A 10,691-nucleotide genomic window follows, 5' to 3' on the forward strand; every position below is an offset into this window, starting at 1 on the left:
TGGGCCGAATGGCCCTCCTTGTGTACTGTAAGATTCTGTCAATGTTCAGGGATGAATCACCGAGAATGATTATTCGGGCCCCACCTCCTTGTTAACAATAGTAAGATGGAAACAGGAGCTGGTGCTACAGGTGGCTCCATAGCTCAGGGGTTAGAGCACTGGTCTTGTAAACCAGGGGTCGTGGGTTCAAATCTCACTGGGGCCTACTCAATTTTGGCTTCTGTTACTGAATTGACCATCAATCGGCGACAGGCCGACACCATCAACAGGAACCACTCACTCCGCACTTTACAATCTGCCCACAGTACTTTCACTTCCCACTCCCAGTCTGTATCCCACCTTTTCCACATCCAGTCTCAGAGACACCGATATATCATCAACTCATAGAAACTTAGAAGGTGACCATTTCGGCCCATCGTGTCCGCACCAGCCGACCAAGAGCTATCTGCTGGGCAGGGCCACATAGTCCGCATGTTCCAGACACGAGACTCCCAAAGCAAGCGCTCTACTCTGATCTCCTTCACGGCAAACGAGCCAAAGGTGGGCAGAGGGAACGTTACAAGGGACACCCTCAAAGCCTCCCTGATATAATCGCTCCACCATCGGTGGCCGGGCCTTCTGTTGCCTGGGCCCCAAGCTCTGGAACTCCCTTCCTAAACCTCCCCGCCTCTCGACCTCTCTCTCCTCCTTCAAGACACTACTTAAACCGACCTCTTTGACCCAGCTTTTGGTCACCTGCCCTAATATCTCCTTTTGTGACTCTGTGTCAAATTTTTATCCCATAATCCTCCTGTGGAGCACCTTGGGACGTTTCACTACGTTAAAGGCGCTATATAAATAAACATTATTGTTGTTGTTCCCTCTGGCTCTCCTCTTCCCCGTCTCTCTCACTCCTTCCCCTCACTCTCCCCTTCCCTCTCTCTCACTCCTTCCCCTCACTCTCCCATTCCCTCTCTCTCCCTCCTTCCCCTCACTCTCCCCTTCCCTCTCTCTCACTCCTTCCCGTCACTCTCCCCTTCCCTCTCTCTCCCTCCTTCCCCTCACTCTCCCCTTCCCTCTCTCTCACTCCTTCGGGTCACTGTCCCCTTCCCTCTCTCTCACTCCTTCCCCGTTCTCTCCCCTTCCCCATTCTCTCCCCTACCCCACTCTCTCCCCTTCCCCATCCCCTCCCCTTCCCCTCTCTCTCCCGTTCCCCTCTCTCTCCACTTCCCCTCTCTCTCCCCTTCCCTACTCTCTCCCCTTCCCCACTCTCTCCCCTTCCCCACCCTCTCCCCTTCCTCTCTCTCTCCCCTTCCCCTCTCTCTCCCCTTCCCCTCTCTTTCCCCTTCCCCCTTCCTCTCACTCTCATCCGTTCCCTCTCTCTCCTCTACCCATTACCTCCGCTCTCTCTCCCCTTCCCCTCTCAGCCCTCCCTCTCCCTCTCATTCCTTCCCCCTCCCTCTCATTCCTTCACCTACTCTCTCCCCTTCCCCCTCTCTCTCACACCTTCCACTCTCTCTTTTCCCTTCCCCTCTCTTTCCTGCTCCTTCCCCTGTCTTTTCCAGCGCAGGTGGCTCCATAGCTCAGGGGTTGGAGCACTGGTCTAGTAAACCAGGGGGTCGTGGGTTCAAATCTCACTGGGGCCTACTCAAAATTAGATCAATATTTAAACTCACTGTCAATTAACGAGGGATTTAGTCATAAATATTAAACAGCTCTGAAACCGACCCTGGAATTACAGCTCCCCTCTCCTCTTCTCATCCTGGTTTACTCTCTCTCCCACATTAAAAATCTCTCTTTCCCTTCCCCATTCTACATCTTTTTCCCACTTTCCCCGTCTCTCACTCATTCCCCTTTCTTATCCTCTCTCCTTCCCCTCTCTCTCTCCTTCCCCTCCCCGTTCTCACCCCCTCTCTTTCCCCTTTCCCTTTCCTCGCTCTCCCCTTCCCCTCTCTCTCTTTCCCTTTCCTCGCTCTCCCCTTCCCCTCTCACTCTCCCTCTTTCCCCTCTCTCTCCTCTTTCCCCTTCCTTCTCTACTTTCATTCTCTCCCCACTCCTTCCCCTCCTCTCTCCCCTCCCCCTCTCTCCTCTTCCCCTCTCTACTTTCATTCTCTCCCCACTCCTTCCCCCTCTCTCCCCTTCCCCTCTCTCCCTTTCCCCCTCGAGAGACACACAGAGAGAAAGTGAGAGTGTGTGAGAGAGACAGAGAAAGAGTGAGAAAGTGTTGTGTGTGCAATAACTCAACAGACAGATTACTGCAAACTCCGAACAGGTACACACCTGGCTCTACTTTATTAGTACCCAAAGTGATTACATTACAAGATGGTTGGCATTTTATACCTGGGCTGTACACACGTGTGTACAAACCCAATGACCTCCGACAGTGGCCCCACCTGGTGGCTAGTAACCCCAAGCATACATACATGACAGAAAGAGAGAGATAGGGAGACTGAGAGACAGAGAGACAGAGCCAGAGTGTGACTGAGTTGCCTTGGGATGTTTTACTACGTGAAAGACCCGATATATCGATGTTGAGAGGCGAATATTGAAGAGACGGAGGCAGGAGTCTGGGGGATGAGACACAATCTGAGCGTTTCACTGACCCCTCCGCATTCTTCAAACACACAGCACTAACTGGGGAATGACCCACAGCCCAGGGCAGGTGGTTCAATAGCTCAGGGGTTAGAGCCCTGGTCTAGTAAACCAAGGGTTGTGGGTCCAAATCTCACTGGGGGCCTACTCAAAATTAGTTTAGTTTTTAAATTCACTGTCAATTAACAAGGGCTTTAATTATAAATATTAAACAGCTCAGAGACCAACCCTGGAACAACAGGCTCCCTGTGTACTCTGAAACTCTCTCCTCCCGACCCATTCAACATATTTTTCCCAGTCTCTCACTCATTCCCCTCTCTCACCTTCTCCCCTCACCCTCTGTCCCCTACCCACTCTCTGTGTCTCTTCTCCCTTTCTTTTCAGATTCACCGATAAAAACATAAGAACATAAGAAATAGGAGCAGGAGAAGGGCATACGGCCCCTCGAGCCTGCTCCGCCATTTAATACGATCATGGCTGATCCGATTATGGACTCAGCTCCACTTCCCTGCCCGCCCCTTATCCCCTTATCGGTTAAGAAACTGCCTATCTCTGTCTTAAATATATTCAATGTCCCAGCCTCCACAGCTCTCTGAGGCAGTGAATTCCACAGATTTACAACCCTCTGAGAGAAGAAATTTCTCCTCATCTCAGTTTTAAATGGGCGGCCCCTTATTCTAAGCCCATGCCCCCTAGTTCTAGTCTCCCCCATCAGTGGAAACATCCTCTCTGCATCCACCTTGTCAAGCCCCCTCATAATCTTACACGTTTCGATAAGATCACCTCTCCTTCTTCTGAATTCCAATGAGTAGAGGCCCAACCTCCTCAAGCTTTCCTCATAAGTCAACCCCCTCATCCCCGGAATCAACCGAGTGAACCTCCTCTGAACTGCCTCCAAAGCAAGTATATCCTTTCGTAAATATGGAAACCAAAACTGCACGCAGTACTCCAGGTGTGGCCTCACCAATACCCTGTATAACTGTAGCAAGACTTCCCTGCTTTTATACTCCATCCCCTTTGCAATAAAGGCCAAGATACCATTGGCCTTCCTGATCACTTGCTGTACCTGCATACTAACCTTTTGTGTTTCATGCACAAGTAACCCCCAGGTCCCGCTGTACTGCGGCACTTTGCGATCGTTCTCCATTTAAATAATAACTTACCCTTTGATTTTTTTCTGCCCAAGTGCATGACCTCACACTTTCCAACATTATACTCCATCTGCCAAATTTTTGCCCACTCACTTAGCCTGTCTATGTCCTTTTGCAGATTTTTTGTGTCCTCCTCACACATTGCTTTTCCTCCCATCTTTGTATCGTCAGCAAACTTGGCTACGTTACACTCGGTCCCTTCTTCCAAGTCGTTAATATAGATTGTAAATAGTTGGGGTCCCAGCACTGATCCCTGCGGCACACCACTAGTTACTGGTTGGTAACCAGAGAATGAACCTGTTGTGTTCCTAACACAGATGAGACTGCACACAGGGAGGTTAAAGTAACAGTGACCTCAGTCTTTATTAAGACACTCCAGAGTGAGGAACAGGCCTCAGGGCCCGGCTGAAATACCATGCTCCCAAGGGATGCTGGGATCCCTTGGGACTTCAGGGGATGTGCTCCCTGGTGGCGGAAGATGGGAGTGCATGCTTTACAGATACACAACAGAACCATCTATTCTTCTCTCTCCCCTTCCCTCTCTCAGTCCTTCCGCTCTCTCTCCCCCCCTTAAATCTATCTCTTCATCCCTGCTCTTTTCCCCTCCCCCTCTCTCTCTCCCCTTCCCCTCCCACATTACCATTCCCCTCGCTCACTCCCCTTCCCCTCCCTCTCTCTCTCTCCCCTTCCTTTCTCTCTCCCTTGCCTCCTCCCTCTCTCCCCTTCCCCCCTCTCCCCTTCCCCTCTCTCCACTTCCATCTCTTACTCTCCCCTTCCGCTCTCATCCATTAGCCTCTCTCACTCACTCCATCGCCATTCTTCCCCTCCCTCTCTATTTCCCCTTCCCCCTCTCTCTCACTCCTTCCACTCTCTCTTTGTTACGCTACACTCTGTCCCCTCTTCCAGGTCATCTATGTATATTGTAAACAGTTGTGGTCCCAGCACCGATCCATGTGACACACCACTAACCACCGATTTCCAACCCGAAAAGCACCCATTTATCCCGACTCTCTACTTTCTGTTAGCCAGCCAATTCTCTATCCATGCTAATACATTTCCTCTGACTCTGCGTACCTTTATCTTCTGCAGTAACCTTTTGTGTGGCATTTTATCGAATGCCTTTTGGAAATCTAAATACCACCACATCCATCGGTACACCTCTATCCACCATGCTCGTTATATCCTCAAAGAATTCCAGTAAATTAGTTAAACATGATTTCCCCTTCATGTATCCATGTTGCGTCTGCTTGATTGCACTATTCCTATCTAGATGTCACGCTATTTCTTCCTTAATGATAGCTTCAAGCATTTTCCCCACTACAGATGTTAAACTAACCGGCCTATAGTTACCTGTCTTTTGTCTGCCCCCTTTTTTAAACAGAGGCGTTACATTAGCTGCTTTCCAATCCGCTGGTACCTCCCCAGAGTCCAGAGAATTTTGGTAGATTATAACGAATGCATCTGCTATAACTTCCACCATCTCTTTTAATACCCTGGGATGCATTTCATCAGGACCAGGGGATTTGTCTACCTTGAGTCCCATTAGCCTGTCCAGCACTACCTCCCTAGTGATAGTGATCATCTCAATATCCTCCCTTCCCACATTCCTATGACCAGCAATTTTTGGCATGGTTTTTATGTCTTCCACTGTGAAGACCGAAGCAAAATAATTGTTTAAGGTCTCAGCCATTTCCACATTTCCCATTATTAAATCCCCCTTCTCATCTTCTAAGGGACCAACATTTACTTTAGTCACTCTTTTCCGTTTTATATATCGGTAAAAGCTTTTGCTATCCGTTTTTATGTTTTGCGCAAGTTTATTTTTGTAATCTATCATTCCTTTCTTTATTGCTTTCGTAGTCATTCTTTGATGTCGTTTAAAATTTTCCCAATCTTCTAGTTTCCCACTAACCTTGGCCACCTTATATGCATTGGTTTTTAATTTGATACTCTCCCTTATTTCCTTGGTTATCCACGGCTGGTTATCCCTTCTCTTTCCGCCCTTCTTTTTCACTGGAATATATTTTTGTTGAGCACTGTGAAAGAGCTCCTTATAAGTCCTCCACTGTTCCTCAATTGTGCCACCGTTTAGTCTGTGTTTCCAGTCTATTTTAGCCAACTCTGCCCTCATCCCACTGTAGTCCCCTTTGTTTAAGCATAGTATGCTCGTTTGAGACACTACTTCCTCACCCTCAATCTGTATTACAAATTCAACCATACTGTGATCACTCATTCCGAGAGGATCTTTTACTCAGAGATCGTTTATTATTCCTGTCTCATTACACAGGACCAGATCGAAGATAGCTTGCTCCCTTGTAGGTTCTGTAACATACTGTTCTAACAATCCTGTATGCATTCTATGAATTCCTCCTCCAGGCTACCCTGTGCGATTTGATTTGACCAATCGATATGTAGGTTAAAATCCCTCCTTTTTCACATGCCTCCATTATTCCCTTGATTATTGCCCGCCCCACTGTGAAGTTATTATTTGGGGGCCTATAAACTACGCCCACCAGTGACTTTTTCCCCTTACTATCTCTAATCTCCACCCACAATGATTCAACATTTTGTTCATTAGAACCAATATCATCTCTCACAACTGCCCTGATATCATCCTTTATTAACAGAGCTACCCCACCTCCTTTCCCTTCTTGTCTATCTTTCCGAATTAACAGATAGCCCTGTATGTTTAATTCCCAGTCTTGGCCACCCTGCAACCACGTTTCTGTAATGGCCACCAAATCATACCCATTTGTAATGATTTGTGCCGTCAACTCATTTACTTTGTTTCGAATGCTGCGTGCGTTCAGGTAGAGTGTTTTAATACTAGTTTTTAAACCATGATTTTTAGTTTTGACCCCTCCTGCAGCCCCTTTATCTTCATACATATTGTCCCTTCCTATCACCTTGTGGTTTACCCTTACCCCAGTGCTACTCTGCTCTGTTGCCTCCTGCCTTTTGCATTCTTTCTTGGGTTCCGGTTCATCTGAGCTCTCACCCACTCTAACTAGCTCAGAGCCCTCTCCTGGGTTCCGAATACAAGTTACTGGTTTGTAACCAGAGAATGAACCTGTTGTGTTCCTAACACAGATGAGACTGCACACAGGGAGGTTAAAGTAACAGTGACCTCAGTCTTTATTAAGACACTCCAGAGTGAGGAACAGGCCTTAGGGGCCGGCTTATATACAGTGCTCCCAAGGGATGCTGGGATCCCTTGGGACTTCAGGGGATGCGCTCCCTGGTGGTGGAAGATGGGAGTGCATGCTTTACAGATACACAACAGAACCATCTATTCTTCTCACTCCCCTTCCTTCTCTCAGTCCTTCCGCTCTCTCTCCCCCCCTGAACTCACTCTCTTCATCCCTGCTCTTTCCCCCTCCCCCTCTCTCTCTCCCCTTGCCCTCCCACATTACCATTCCCCTCGCTCACTCCCCTTCCCCTCTCGCTCTCTCTCCCCTTTCCTCTCGACTGTCATTCTCCCCCCACTCCTTCCCCTCTCTCTCCTCCCTCAGCTATCTTGCCTCTCTCTCCCCTCCCCCTCTCTCCCTCCTCTCTCCCCTTCCCCCTCTGCTTTTTCACTCTCCCTTTCATTCTCCCTCTCCCCTTCCACTCTCGTCCCTCCCCTCCCTCCACTCTCTCTCTTTACCATTCTTTTCCGATTCTCCCCTTTGCCCTCTCTCTCCCCTTCCTTTCTCTCTCCCCTGCCTCCTCCCTCTCTCGTCTTCCCATCTCTCTCTCCGTCCCGTCTCTCCCCTCCCCCTCTCCTTCTCTCCCATTCCTCTCTCTCTCACACCGTCTCCCTCTCTCTCCCCTTCCTCTCTTTCCCCTTCCCCCTCTCTCTCACTCCTTCCACTCTCTCTTTTCCTTTCCCCTCTCTTTCCTGTTCCTTCCCCTGCAATTCCTCAAACAGGAGGCTCCATAGCTCAGGGGTTAGAGCACTGGTCTTGTAAACCAGGGGTCATGAGTTCAAATCTCACTGGGGCCTCCTCAAAGTTAACTCAATATTTAAATTCACCCTCAATTAACAAGGCTATTAAACAGCTTTGAGACTGACCCTGGAGCAACAATCCCCTTTTGTCTCCAGTAATGTCGCTCTCCCTTCCCGTTCTGCATCTTTTTCCCACTATCGAGCTTTCCCCGTCCCTCACAGACTCCCCTCCACCTCTCTCCCCCATCCTTTCACTCTCTCTCTCTCCGTCCCCTCTCTTTCCCCTCGCCCCTCTTTCTCTCTCCCTTTCCCCTTCACTTCTCTTTCCAACTCCTCCATGATCACCTTCCCCTTCCCGCCTCTCTCTCACCCTTCCCTTTTCTCGCTCTCCACTTCCCCTCTCTCCCCTTCTCTCTCACTTTCATTCACCGCGCACTCCTTCCCTCTCTCTCCTTCCTCCTCTATCTTCCCTCTCTCTCCCCTCCCCCTCATTCCCCTACCCACTCTCTCCACCCTCTCTCCCCCTTCCCCCTCTGCCTTTTCACTCTCCCTTTCCCTCTCCCCTCTCCTCTCTCTCCTCCCCTACCTCCGCTGTCTCTCCCTTTTCCCTTTCTTTTCAGATTCTCCCCTTCTCCCTCACTTTCCCGTTCCCATCTCTCCTCTCCCCCTCTCTCTCCTCTCCCCCTCTTTTTTTCCCCTTCCCTTCTCTCTCTTCCTCCATGTCTCCCCTTCCCCCTCTCTCTCAGTCCTTCCCCTCTCTCTCATTCCTTCCACTCTCTCTCCACTTACCCTCTCTCTCTCACTCCTTCCCCCTCTCTCTCCCTTCCCCTCCATCTCATTCCTTCCATTATTTCTCTCACTCCTGACCCCTCTTTTTCCCTTTCCCCCCTCTTTCCCCTGCCACACCGCTCCCTTGCCCCACTCTCTCTCCCCTTCCCTCTCTCTTCCTCCCTGTCTCCCTTCCCTCTCTGTCCCTTTCCCTCTCTCACTCCTCCCCACTCTTCCCCTCCCCCTCTCACTCCTTCCACTCTCTCCCTCCCTTCCTCACTCTCTCTTGCCTCTCTCCCTCCCTTCCACACTCTCTCTCTCTCTCTCTCACCTTCCCCTCTCTCTCCCTTTCTGCTCCCTCTCTTTCCCCTTCCCTTCCTCTCTCACTCCTTCCACACTCTCTCTCCCCTTTCCCCTCTCACTCCTTTCCCTCCCTCTCTTTCCCCTTCCCCCTCTCTCTCACTCCTTCCCCTCTCTGTCTCCTCTTCCCCCTCTCTCTCACTCCTGCCCTCTCTCTCTCACTCCTTCCCTCTCTGTCTCCCCTTCCCCCTCTCTCTCCCTCCTGCCACTCTCTCTTTTCCCTTCCCCTCTCCTTCCTGCTCCTTCCCCTGTCTTTCCCAAAGCAGGTGGCTCCATAGCTCAGGGGTTAAAGCCCTGGTCTTGTAAAGCAGAGATTGTGGGTTCAAATCTCACTGGGGCCTCCTCAAGATCAGGTTATTTATTAAATTCACTGTCAATTAACAATGGCTTTAATTATAAATATAAACCAGCTCTGAGACCAACCCTGGAACAACAGGCTCCCCTCTCCTCTCCTTGTCTCCCTCACACTCTCTCTCCCCTTCCAAATCTTTCTCTGCCCTCCCCATCACTGTTATGTTCAGAATAAATCCACGGGACCGTATCGTAAGCTGAAACTATTGTGACCTTGGTCTCTTTATTGAGACCCCAGAGTGGGGAAGCAGCATGGTGGATCACCTTATGTACCTGCTTGTCCCAGGGTGCACAAGTGACCCTTAGGCCTCCCACAGGTGTGCCCCCTAGTGGCAAGTCTGACATATTGGTGAGGTTTAGGTGCATACATAACATCACTCCCCCCCCCCGCCCCCTCCAAAGGCTTATGTACCAGTTATTTGCAAGTTGAGGCGATATGACGCCCTGTGTCCCCGGGTCGATCACCTGATTTGAATTCCTGGCCTGGGTGAGTTGGTCGGAACGTTGCTGCCCGGCCGAGTGCCTGGTGTGATGGGACAGACGTGGCCAGGTCCTTTCACAATGGTGGCCTGCTTATCGATAGTTTGCAGTCTGGTCTGGTCCAAACGCTTTCTGCGTTTGCTCAGTACATGGTTTCACAACCAAACACTCCATTTTCATCACACACACTCACACACTCCATTCCCCTCTTTGTCTCACACAGTGCTCTCGGCCCCATCTGGGGGCCCTGAATATTGTCCACGTCACTTATTCTGATGTGGTGTGGAGGGGGGCCGTACGATCGTGGTGCATTCTCTGCTGATAGCAGACGGAAGGCTCGGTCCTGAGCGACTCTGTCCGGTGACTGCGTAGCAACCCGGGACAGCCGGGGTCTGTAGGGAGTCTACCGCGACACGTGTGGTGCTCGGCTTGGTGATCTGGGCTGCCCGCTGCGGACTATTGTCGCTGACCCTAAGGCCTGGAGAGCCCAGGATGGGCCGATACGGCCCTGAGACTTTCAGTGGTAGCGGGAGGCCGTGTGGTCCCCCGTGGATCCTGGGACGTAGTACGGAGGTTCCCGCAACACCGACTGTGTGTAGCCTCCCTGCCTTTCTTTGTAACACGTTGCAGGGTTTGCCCCACAGGGTGGGGGGCAATCTGATGGGATGAGCATTACGTCTTTGCGACGGATAAGCTGCAACACTCCCGTCTGGCGGTTCGCCGTGAGCAGGCGGTAATGTGGTAACACATCACTTGCTACAAGTCCTTTGTCAGATACATATACGACCGGTTGTTGTTTGCCCGCTACTTTGGCTTGTTTTAACGTACCCCCGACCCCATATGATAGTACACCATTGGCCGTGAAAGAACGCTCACATGGGTTCCACAGTGCAAACAACTTATTGGAACATAGTGGGTTCCTGGCCTTCTCAGCGGCCCCCCCCTTTACCTTTGCCCCAAACCCAGTGGCCTTCCTCGCTGGCCAACACATGCCTCTGTTCCGTTGCGGCCACATCCCGTGGTCTGGACGTTTCTCTCGACCCGTGGTCTGGACGCTTCTCTCGACTGCCGCCATCTTCCTC

The 10,691-nt window shown here is 50.7% G+C and overlaps 3 non-coding genes across 3 annotated transcripts; all 3 read left to right on the forward strand.

Annotated features, from left to right (window-relative positions):
• The first annotated feature begins 132 nt into the window (after positions 1-132).
• On the forward strand, positions 133-205 carry trnat-ugu (transfer RNA threonine (anticodon UGU)). The gene has a single exon. It is a non-coding gene; the product is annotated as a tRNA-Thr (tRNA).
• A 1,346-nt stretch (positions 206-1,551) lies between these two features.
• Positions 1,552-1,625, forward strand: trnat-agu (transfer RNA threonine (anticodon AGU)). The gene has a single exon. It is a non-coding gene; the product is annotated as a tRNA-Thr (tRNA).
• A 6,009-nt stretch (positions 1,626-7,634) lies between these two features.
• On the forward strand, positions 7,635-7,707 carry trnat-ugu (transfer RNA threonine (anticodon UGU)). Its single transcript has one exon. It is a non-coding gene; the product is annotated as a tRNA-Thr (tRNA).
• Positions 7,708-10,691: the final 2,984 nt, after the last annotated feature.

The sequence above is a fragment of the Pristiophorus japonicus genome, unplaced genomic scaffold (assembly GCF_044704955.1).
Source record: "Pristiophorus japonicus isolate sPriJap1 unplaced genomic scaffold, sPriJap1.hap1 HAP1_SCAFFOLD_523, whole genome shotgun sequence".
Taxonomy (NCBI): domain Eukaryota; kingdom Metazoa; phylum Chordata; class Chondrichthyes; family Pristiophoridae; genus Pristiophorus; species Pristiophorus japonicus.